Here is a 12,719-nt window from a genome sequence, read left to right on the forward strand (position 1 = left end):
GGAATGATGGAATATTTACCCAGGTTAAATTATTCCCATAACTAGAAGTCAACACACACATCTGTTCAGGAGGCTAAATGTACATGATATTGCAGTCACACACACAAGTTCACCACTATAAGACTTGAACCTCCTACTTATTTTGTTACATAATTTAAGGAACATAGTATTAGCCCCAATGGCCAATGGAGAAGTCTAGCACCAAGAAGAAGTCTGAAAGAAGTGTGGCAGAACAATCCCACACAGGACAGAATAAAATGGAAGAAGGAAATTCTCTTATGAATCCTAATACCTTACCTTCTTGACTGCTGAGAAAGGAATGGTATTGATAAGTATTATGTCTTTTTGGGGACTGAGTGTAGACGGTCAGGATTATTGCAGGCAGTATTTAACATATACTCCAAGGCTGGCATAATAGGACGAATGGGTGTAGCATGTGATAAATCCAATAACGACATATCATATAATCTCCTCATTTTAGGGAAAACATCCACTCATTCACACAAAAATTCATCATTCGTCCTGAACTACTCTTAGAAAAGGAAAATTCCTCTAATGATTTTGAAAAACTTTCCTATGAATCAGAGCTTTGGGCTTGGTAATCAGTAAAAGAAAAAGCACTGTCTCTGTCTATGTCAGAATCTTCTGACATATTTTCCTCAGAAATATATTGACCTAGTTAGTCATCTGGTATTGATTTCTGATCTTCAGGATTGAATGCCTGCAACAAACTTCTGGCTATTGTAAGAACATCATCCTTATGAACAGACAAAACATCCTTAGATAAGCAATGTCTAAGCATGTTATTCTTCTTTCTGGTGGCATCCCCGGAAAGAGACCTGCTGCCAGATGGCACTTCATCCTGGGCAAGAGGTCTCCTTCCCTGGCCCCTCCAAGAAGACCTTTCGAGGGAAATTCCTAGACCCAAAGAAGAGGGTTCTACCATGCCCAAATTGGACACTAGAACAGTTGCAGTTTACATGACTAATCCCTGGTCCATGACTGTGGAAGGCGTTACCCCACAAGAACATGGAGGCACCAGTGGGTGGTCTGAGGAACAAAAATGGTGTCTGCATATTCATTCACTAGCAGCTGAGGCATTGTCTGTGCTAGTGGTGCAGGCAAATGTTCTATTCTGTTTTTTTTTTTTCTTTTTAGGTACAGCAGAAGAAACAGTAAGATCTGTATAAGAATCAGTTCTGTAGCTGAGTAGGAAGCCTGAGTGAAGGTAAGTTGTCAGGCAAATGTTCACAAGCAGTACACACACACACACACACACACACACACACACACACACACACACACACACACACACACACACACACACACACACACACACACATTTATATTTCTCCACACAGCCCCTCAAAATTCAAAAGTAAAACCACAAGCAGTACACCAAAACCCTGTCAGAACTCTTAAGTTCCTTTCACAGAAAGTACACTAATATAAAACAAGTAGTGAAGATAAATTGTCATGAAGCATACACAAGCACCAAGCATAAAATGCATTTCTAACCCTGAAATACATTTCCTGTTGCTTAAATATAACGCCTTCAAGCAAACTGTCTCAAGCAGTAAAATCATAAAGTTAAGTTGTCAAAAGTGTACACAGGCACCAAAAAACTCAAACAGCATTTAAAGTACATGAAAGCACTTGCAAATCTTTAAATCCTTACACTTCAGTTAAAATGTCTCAATAGCAGTACATTTCTCCCATAAAAACAGTCCCAGTACTGAATAATAAGGCCTGTACTAAAAATAGCAGTCTGTGACAAGAAGCTTCTAATATTAATAAAATTGTCAATATTCTTCAGGAAATAAAAGCACATTTACTGATAAAAGCAATATTCCCTGCATGGAATGGTTCCCCTCTGGGGGCTAATCTGCTAGAAATGAAGCATGTATCCAATTTCTGCTTTTGTGAAGCATCTGAGCCGCTTTTCCTTGAGGTGGCAAAGGTATCTTCACTCTGACTGTTGATTTCTCTACAAGATGCTATCCAATCAGCAGTCTGATTGAAATTGTGGGAGGGAATGAGTGCTTTTTGAAGCCTGGCTGGATGTTGTTTCCTGGGCAGGTTACAAAACAAGTAGCCAAAGGCTACCGCAGTGGTGAGAATAACGAACATATAACATTTCAACAGGCATAATAGGTAGTTAATTTTGGACAGATAACATGAGCTCTCACTCAGATTACATCATGCTTTGAGATGTGAATACAGGTCATGAACTCGATGCATTAGCAAATGACGTACACTGTAAGTGTCAGCATTCAATGCATGTACTCATGTACTGACATGCACTGTTATACAGACCAGTCTGGCACCTATTAATTTGTATCAATGTCTTAATTCAGTACCCTATGGGGTTTCTACACCCACTGGAATATCCAGCAGTGCTTGTCCCTGTATCCTGGCTTGGCAGAGTGACAGCACATTGATAAGTGGACAACTTGTAGGCCCATGACCATCTGGTTCAGAAAAAAAGTACAGATATTCAGTAATGGCATGCAACGCACAGCATGATTTGGATTATTACATGCAACACTGCCATCTGTTTTGCCTCCAACTTATATCTAACCATTTTTCTGACAGGGGTCCTCAGACCACTTGATCCCCCAGATGGCAGCAGAGCATATTGTATGGCCACTAATATAGAAGCATTTGATTCAGCTTCATATTAAGTGATAATCACCAAATTCACAATCATAGTGGCAATGGACATGCCCTGCAAATAGCTTGGTCTTCCCTCACTTTTCTTCCACTGGCTCTCTGGCTCTCATCTCATGTAGGAGACTGTGTCCCTGTATTTCTCATCCCCTGATATGACCTAACCCCTCACGTATTCTGTCATTCATATCTTATTTTTATACACAGTTTAACTTACAATATTGAGCTGCATCTTTACGTTTGACTACTTTCCATCTGTATGTAGACTGCATTTGGAACACTGTAGACAATGAGTTCCTCACTTGCCTATAATGTGACTGACACAGAGCAAAACATTCAGTGATGTGTCAGAAATGATAGGAAGCAAGCTACTGGTACTGCTGACTTATACAGATATAGTATCAGCATCTATAATGGCTTATATGTTGCAATGAAATATACTGACAGATCATTACAGGAGGTTTAAGGTATCACACAATGAAAACACTGGCCTGGCTATTTTTTCTTATAGTTTTTACTGAATGGCTTCTCTGTGTGACCTTTTTACACATTGGTTTGGATATAAGTTGGACTATTTTGCAGGCACCTTAATCTTTACTGGCATCAGCTGGGCTTAAAGACACTCAGTTTCTGAATTATTAGCAAACTATCCACTTAGGCTCTTCTGACAAGGAGGTCAATAAAAAGACTGAAACATGCATATCTATACTTAGTTAGGCTTGTCTTTATTGGCCTGACTGTAATTATATACACTTAAAAAGTTAAACAAACAAGAAAGTCATGGATATTCAGAAACCATGAAGCTGAAACACTTGGTATCCTTTAGGGGTCATTTGCATATATCCCATGGGTCTCCATTAAAGAATGTTTAAGATATAACATAGTGAAAACTTTATGAATGAGTTTAAATATTTTGTTATGCATGTCATAGTAACTTACAGATAAGGATGGTTAATCTGCTTATTCAGCCTGACTTTCTCTTTCAAGCCCACATAAAAATGGACACACATTGTCTCCACACTCAGTTATTTCCTCCATGGCTTAGTTACTTGCAGTAAATATGAAGCAGTCTGTTAAGCCAGCTTGAGTGTTGCCTGTGAGATTAGGCATGCTTCAGAGTGTACTGTCACCTAATACAATGCAGCCATGATAACCCATTTCAACTGCGGCCTGCAAAAGTATCAGCTTGCTGATCAGAGTCAGCAGTATATAAGATCTGGCCACCTCCTCCACTCCAAGATGGGTAAGTCTGCATCATGCACGTACTACCCTCTTCCATACTGGACCCCTTCAACTTCTGAATCATTAGCTTACCTCTACTGCTTTGCACAACAATGCTGGAAACTATCAATATTTATAACTTTGAGATAATCAATAATTGAGGTACTCAGGTTGGCAAATCACTTCCCATACTAAAATGATTAATTTCCATAACAGTAGATGCTTGAATGATAAATGCTGCAGTAGCCATGGCTGTATGGGTTATAATCTGCCGAGGATATAATAGTAGGCTGGCTTCCAAAGCTTTGTGACACCTTCCAAGTGCTCAAACTGTTAAATAGCTAGAGCCGAGCTGCCTAAAAACAAAGGTCTGACTGCCAAGGCCTTCAGAGCTTTCATGGCAACTTAGAGAGGGAGGCTGAGCCTTGAGTGGACACAACTAGGACTAAAAATATATATGTACACACACTATCTGGCATATTGAAAAAACAAAGGGGGATGGTGGGAGGGAGTGGCTACTGCAGCACTGATCATTCAAACATCTACTGTTATGGTAACTTTACCTACACAACTATACTATGTTCTCCATCTTGATCACTGCTATAGTAGCCTTACCTGTACGGCTAAATTACAGTAGCTTACAACATTTGGGAGGTGTAATGAGAAAAGTCCTGGAGAATGGTCCTAGCAAAACCTAGTCTAGGCCTACAGAAAGAATCAAGCTAGTAATGCTATGTAAAACTATGTACAGGACCACATTGCTGCTTCTAGAATACTTTTAGAATCTCACCATTTTTAAAAAGCCATAGGTGAAGCCAAGGCCAGGTTGAGTGACCAGTGGGCCTGACTGGAATAGTTTTGTTGTGGAGAGAATAACAAAAGTTAATAGTCTGACATGAGAATGTATTGAAAAAGAGGAATCCATAGGCAGACATGTAGATATGACTGATAAATTAACCTGGATGGAAGAATAAGAAATACTATGGGATAGAATAAGAAATTCCATAGAATAGTAACGCATTCAAATATTGTAAAACCAACTAGCAAATCTTTTCCCTTTACTAATATATGATTTTCTAGTAGCAGGTCTTCTTGCCACCATTAGTACAAGCTGCACGTCCTCAGTAAACAGGTACCTAAAGGAATTAAGACCCGATCATCCAACCAGTCAGTTAAAGTTGATTGTTGATGGGGTGTATCAAACACCACGTTCTTCTGTGAGTAGATCCAGTCTGTGAGGAAACTTCTGGTAATTACCCCTGGTGATTTCCCAAAGAAGGCATAACCATGGTTGCCTGGGCCAATGATCTTGGAAGATTTCTTCTGTATCTTCCGAAGTACCCTGGATATTAGTGGAAAGAGTGAAAACACATACAGGAACATTCCTGTCCAAAGGAAAGAAATGGCATCTGTCTTGCAGGCTTTCTTGTATCTAGATAAAAAACAACACAAGCACCAAGAAAAAAGAATATAAATCCAACAGGAAAAAAGACAACTGCCAGTATATCCAAACGTTTATTCCACTTGCTTCTCTCTCTCTAGCGCCTCGGCTTCAAAAAGCCTTCAAGGAGTATCTCACAGTAAAAAACAAATAACTTTTATACACACCTTAATAAGTTCATTAATCAATTAAAATAAAACAATTACATACTAACGATGTAACAAACAATTATACATTCAAATCACACTCTTCCAGCAGCATTCAGTATTCAGACCTGTAGGAATTAAGGTCTGATATTTCAAAATAAAAATTAATTCCTTTTTCAATAATTCATATCTCAATCTATCTTCACTTACTTCTTGCAACATAATTTGTTCTAAAACAGATACTCTGATGCTGTTGCATTCAGAGTTATGATATTCAATAAAATGTTGTGCTAAAGGACTTTCTATTTTTTTGTTTTTTATATCTCTCAAGTGCTCCATAATTCTAATTTTTAACATCCTTTTTGTTTGGCCCACATAATATTTTTCACATCCACATTTAATGATGTAAATCACTTTTTCTGTAGTACAACAAAATTTTCTCTTTGGGACATAATGAATTCCATTAATATCAGGAAAGTAATTTTCTATGTGCATACAAATTTTGCATTTTCCATATGCCCTAGTGCCTATATTTCATACAGATCTAACCAATTTCTGCACAGGTAGCTCAAACTTTGTGTGTACTACTATATCTTTTACATTTCTCCCTCTCCTATAGCTAAATTTTAACATTTTATTATGAATATTTTTTAGTTCTTCAAAATTCCGTAGATATTCCCAAAAATGAGAAATACATTTTCTCATATCTTCACTAAATATATTATATACAGATACCATATAGATACTCTTATCACCATTCCTATCTAGCTCAAACTCATTCCTATTATAGCCCCTAAGGCATCTATGATATCTGTTATTAAGTACCTTATTTTTACTCATATTAATCAACTGACTATCATAGTTTCTATTTTTAAACATGTCACATGTCTTATTTATCTCATCAATAAATTCTTCCTCATTATTACATATTCAAGAAATTCTCAGTAATTCACCATATGGTATTGCTTTCATAACATGTTTTGGATGACAACTGTTACCCATCAAAAAATTGATTAATACTATCAAACTTTCTATGTATACCTGTCACTATACATTCGCCCACTATTCCTTTTAAATTGACATCCAAGAAAGAGACAGTGTTACCACAATGGATCCCATCAAATTTTATGTTAAATCTATTATTTTGAACATCTTGAACAAAGTTATTACTCTCTTCTTTGCCACCCTTACACAGAAAGATCAGATCATCTATAAATCTAAAAAAATATATAACATATTGCTTCACAAAGGCATGTGTATATATGCATTCTTTTTCTACCATACCCATAAAAGTATTCGCATACATGGGTGCAAATGATGCACCCATGGCTGTTCCTTGTATCTGATGGTAGATAGTATTGTTGTAAATAAAATAATTATTCTCCAAACAGAACTGCAGTAATTCAATAACATAATGTGTTAAAGGGAAATCTCCCATGGATTTCAATACTGCTTCAATCCCAAATTCATTTTTAATATTTGTATACAGACTATTTACATCCATTGTAAGCCAATACATATTTTCACTCCAGACTATTTTCTTAATTTTATCTAGAAAATCAAATGAATCCTTTATGTAAGATGGAAGTTTAATAGCTTCTTTCCATAACACTTGATGTAAGATTTTTCCTAAATTATATAAAAAATACTTCCTTGCTGAAACTATCGGTCTACCTGGAGGATCTACCATATTCTTATGCAATTTCGGTAGACAATAGAAGTATGCAGGAACACTATCTTTTAAGTCCAATTTACTTTCCACATCTTGTTCAGTCCAATAACCTAATCTCAGTCCCTTTTTAATCAATTGTGTATAACTGTTTTTTGCTAGGGCAACCACCTCATTGGAGGTTTCTTTATAAACTGTTACATCACTTAAGTTCATGCACATTTTATTTTATTGCCTATAATGCATAATTATGATTTTATTGCCCTTATCTGATGGCTTCACAATCAATTCATTTTGTTTTGAAAATTTCATTAATTCTACCCATTCCTTCTTCGATAAGTTATAATTTATCTTAGTATAGTCAATATTATCTATTAACTGTTCTATCTCAAAGTTAATCATAGTGTGAAAATTCCTAATACCCTCATGTACAAAAGGTGGCATAAACCTGCTGTTAATATTAACATTAGAGGTGTCTATAGTACAATAAGCGTTCATTTCACTTACACATGATTCAAATGAATCATCAGATAACATTATGTTACTGTCTGAACTCTCTAAACATTCATCATTATTGAATAAATTATTACATTCCTGTGTTTTATTTATAATCTGATTAAAATAATACCATAAATGCAATTTACGTGCAAACTGAAACATTTCAATTTTACATATATATTTCTTAGGTAAAATAGTTGGAATAAACTTTAAACCATGATTTAAAACTTCATATATTTCATCTTTCACAAAACAACCAGATAAATTAATAACTTTGTTACTGTTAGACTTATAAAAATTAGTACCACTTAGTCCTTTTGGATTCTCGCCATGGTCGCATAGGTCCTCCCCTATATGCTTCTTGCTCTGTAAAGGCTCTCTTCTGTTGCTGTTGCCTCCCTTGTTGTCTGTGTACTCCATAATGTTCAGGAAAAAAACAGTCATCTATCGGCGGTGACAATGGTGGAAATTCCTCATCTTGCACACTAAAACTAGGGACTCTGTTAAGCTGTTGCACTTTCTCTTTCCTCACAGTATTCATTCTATCTTGCTGGTTCACGTTGGTTGTAGAATAACGCCTATAGAAACGCGCTTGCTGATTGGAACCAAAAAAGGCAGTTCCATTTTCAAAGTCCCGTAGATCTCTCGTTATCTTGTGTATTTTTTGATCAATAATTTTTTTCTCATGTACCGTAATTTTGTCTTGTATTTCAGTCAAACAATTTTCAAATTTAATTCTGTCCAACACTGACATTAGATTAGTACACAATAAAGAAATGTCTTTTTTGATATTGCTCAACTTTACAATGTCACGCTCTATTAGTATTTTGATCCACTCAATAGAGCACTGATGCGCTGCCTTCTCCCATCTAACCAAAAATGCTTTATCAGTGGAACAGGAAGCATTAAATGGTTCTGATGGAAATTTAACAGCTCTAAGACCTCTCGGTACAATATTGAGGTCTACATATCTCTGTAAACTTGTGTAATTATAATAAGTTAACATTTCTTTGTCCATTAGGTTATTTAATTTAGACAACAAAGTTTTTACTTCACCAGGGTGCTCCGTTGACCGCCTTCCGACATGAGCAAAAGGATTGCTCTCTCTCTTGTTTCTAGTTTCAGCTAGAAAGCGTTCTCAAACCGGGACACCTGAATTCCCTTCTCCATTATCATCTGGGCGATTAGAATTATATTCCATGTTCCTATTCAGGAAACCTTCGATTGTCCTTTGGGAGGTACCAGAGTTTTCCTCCCTAAAAATTCGGGGCACATTCACTCCTGGATCACTAGCCATGAGAAAATCTGATATTCCAAAGGTAAAAAACAACACAAGCACCAAGAAAAAAGAATATAAATCCAACAGGAAAAAAGACAACTGCCAGTATATCCAAACGTTTATTCCACTTGCTTCTCTCTCTCTAGTGCCTCGGCTTCAAAAAGCCTTCAAGGAGTATCTCACAGTAAAAAACAAGTAACTTTTATACACACCTTAATAAGTTCATTAATCAATTAAAATAAAACAATTACATACTAATGATGTAACAAACAATTATACATTCAAATCACACTCTTCCAGCAGCATTCAGTATTCAGACCTGTAGGAATTAAGCAGCAACAGAAAAAAGGTAGATGAACGAAAACCACAAGACCAGTAAAATAAAGTCGATTTATTAGCTCTCTTGATGAAACAGACAAAACAGTTTGTTCTCTCTCAAGCCCCTAGGAATGATATCTAAATCTAGATATCTTTGTAAACTATTACAGTTATAGAACGTAGCTGTTTCTTTGTTCATCAAATTAGTCAATTTAGAAACCATAGTCTTTACCTCAGAAGGGAAATCCATGGAGCGTTTTCCTATATTCGCAAATGGATTATTAACACGTTTGCTCCGTGTTTCAGCTAGAAACCACTCCCATGCTGGAATATCCCCATTACCATCTGTATTTGCAGTCCTTTCGGATCGATCAATATTTCGGTCAGAATTAGTATTGAAGAAACCATCCAGTGTTCGCTGAGAGGTACCACCGTTGTCCTCTCTAAACATACGTGGAACATTTAAAGCAGGATCACTGGCCATAGATGAAAAACAAATCCAGCAGCAACAGAAAAAAAGGTAGATGAACGAAAACCACAAGACCAGTAAAATAAAGTCGATTTATTAGCTCTCTTGATGAAACAGACAAAACATCAAGAGAGCTAATAAATCAACTTTATTTTACTGGTCCTGTAGGAATTAAGATCTGATATTTCAAAATAAAAATTAATTCCTTTTTCAATAATTCATATCTCAATCTATCTTCACTTATTTCTTGCAACATAATTTGTTCTAAAACAGATACTCTGATGCTGTTGCATTCAGAGTTATGATATTCAATAAAATGTTGTGCTAAAGGACTTTCTATTTTTTTGTTTTTTATATCTCTCAAGTGCTCCATAATTCTAATTTTTAACATCCTTTTTGTTTGGCCCACATAATATTTTTCACATCCACATTTAATGATGTAAATCACTTTTTCTGTAGTACAACAAAAATTTCTCTTTGGGACATAATGAATTCCATTAATATCAGGAAAGTAATTTTCTATGTGCATACAAATTTTGCATTTTCCACATGCCCTAGTGCCTATATTTCGTACAGATCTAACCAATTTCTGCACAGGTAGCTCAAACTTTGTGTGTACTACTATATCTTTTACATTTCTCCCTCTCCTATAGCTAAATTTTTAACATTTTATTATGAATATTTTTTAGTTCTTCAAAATTCCGTAGATATTCCCAAAAATGAGAAATACATTTTCTCATATCTTCACTAAATATATTATATACAGATACCATATAGATACTCTTATCACCATTCCTATCTAGCTCAAACTATTTCCTATTATAGCCCCTAAGGCATCTATGATATCTGTTATTAAGTACCTTATTTTTACTCATATTAATCAACTGACTATCATTTTTTTTTTTTTCTTGTATGTAGTCCTATAGCACAGTCTTACCATATGACTGTTCAGAGAAGAAGCAAAAAAGTCTAATTGAAGAACTTCCCAAATATGGATCAAATCTTGGAAGATCCTATGATCTAGTTTCCATTCGTAATGGTCTACCCTTGTCCTGGTCAGATTGTCTGCCACATAATTTTGTTCTGATGGAATCTAGAATGCCTGCAAAGTGACACTGTGCTGTGAAGCTATTTTCCAAGCTAAAACAGCTAGTCTGCAGAGGGCGTATGACCTTTTTCACCCTTGACTGTTGATGTATCACATGATTGTAGCATTGTCTGTAACAACTTGAAGACATCCAGGGGACTGAAGATGATTCAGAGACTTTAGAGCCTTTATCAGGGCAAGCATGTATTTTATATTTATCTGCTTGCTTCTTTCCTTGATGTCTCTCATACTTTGCACTTTTATCCCCTCCTAAAACTGCCACCCAAGCAAAGTCAATAGTGTCTGCTGTGACTGACTGCTTTGGATAAGGGAGAGAGAAGAGGAGACTTAGATTTATGGATACCTGTTGCCTCCACCAACTGATTCCTCTTTTGACAACCCCCAGCACAGGGATCTGAATAGACAGGGGGTGCTGGTGCTGGACCAAAGAGACTTCAGATACCACTGTATCTTTCACATGTGAAGTCTTGCCAGGGGTATCATGAGAATCATGGAAGCCATGAGACCCAAAATACAGTGGTATTCCCCTCACAGTGACCAAAGTCAAAGTGGAAAATCCTAGAAATAGATCTAGACATAGATCTATTTTTCATGTGGAAGAAAAGCTTTTTGAACTGCAGTGTGTTGTTGATATCCCAGAAACACAATCCTGTGAGGAATCAAGGAACACTTTTGAATGTTCTTTTAGAATCCTAACTTGTCGAAGAGATCCTTCTCTCAAACGGGATATTTTGACAGTTTGAAAAAGACTCTGCAAAGATAAACAAGTCATCTAATTATGGAAAAATGTGGACACTCTGTAGCCTACAATGAACTATAACTAGAGCTAGACACGTTGTGAACACTCTTGGTGCAGTGGATAGCCCAAAGGGTAAGGCAGAGAACTGATTTCTCTGACACTATCTCTTGCCAAAGAAGGAAATGGTTATTCAGATGTTCTGGAAGAATAAAGGGCTGCCAGGGTGAGATGGGGAACAAACTTTCAAATAGTCTTTCTGACTTATTGAACTGTTCTTGGTTTTGAGAGTTTTCAGAATTCTTCTTGGAACCACATTGCCATTTTTCCTTATACATCTGTGTTCCTACATTTTAGTGAGACGGTTTCATTTGCATCTTATCATAAATGGATGAACAGTTAGAGAATCCCTTAGAACATTTGGAAAAAGAGTGCTGAACAATCTTAAGACAGTCCATTCTCAGCATACCCCTCTCATCACACTTTTTGATCACTTGTGCAGCAGAGGAGCCAAACACTAAATATCTATCCAAGGGAGAATTTAAAATTTCATTTTTAACATCATCTGGCCAGTTCTGAGAATGCAGCCATGAAAACCTCCTCAAAATAGCACCAGTGGCCATAACCCATGAAATATCAGAGTTATACACACACTGTATATAATGAATAGTGACTTGAACAATAGAAGAAATTCCATTATTTAAACAAGCTTTTTCCTCACATGAAGAAACTGCAGACAAAGTAGTCTTCATATGTTCGCAATAAACCAGGACAAACCATAACATATTAGACTATTCTTCTTCTTTCAGCTTCTCCCGGTGTGTGTGTGTTTGTGTGTGTGCGTGTGTGTGCGTGTGTGTGTGTGTGTGTGTGTGTGTGTGTGTGTGTGTGTGTGTGTGTGTGTGTGTGTGTGTGTGTGTGTGTGTGTGTGTGTGTGTGTGTGTGTGTGTGTGTGTGTGTGTGTGTGTGTGTGTGTGTGTGTGTGTGTGTGTGTGTTACTGGGTGAAATTTTCCCAGCACTCAGCTAGCTGCCCCTAAAAAGGTAAATATGATGGATAAAGTTCCTCAGTATTTTAAGTTTTCTATACTCTTCAGAGACATGACACATCAGCTATAGCTTTAATTAATCCAACGTCTGCTAAACACTTAGTTAATTCTAATCCT

Source organism: Protopterus annectens, chromosome 2.part0 (assembly GCF_019279795.1).
Source record: "Protopterus annectens isolate FY-2018-M chromosome 2.part0, PAN1.0, whole genome shotgun sequence".
NCBI lineage: Eukaryota > Metazoa > Chordata > Ceratodontiformes > Protopteridae > Protopterus > Protopterus annectens.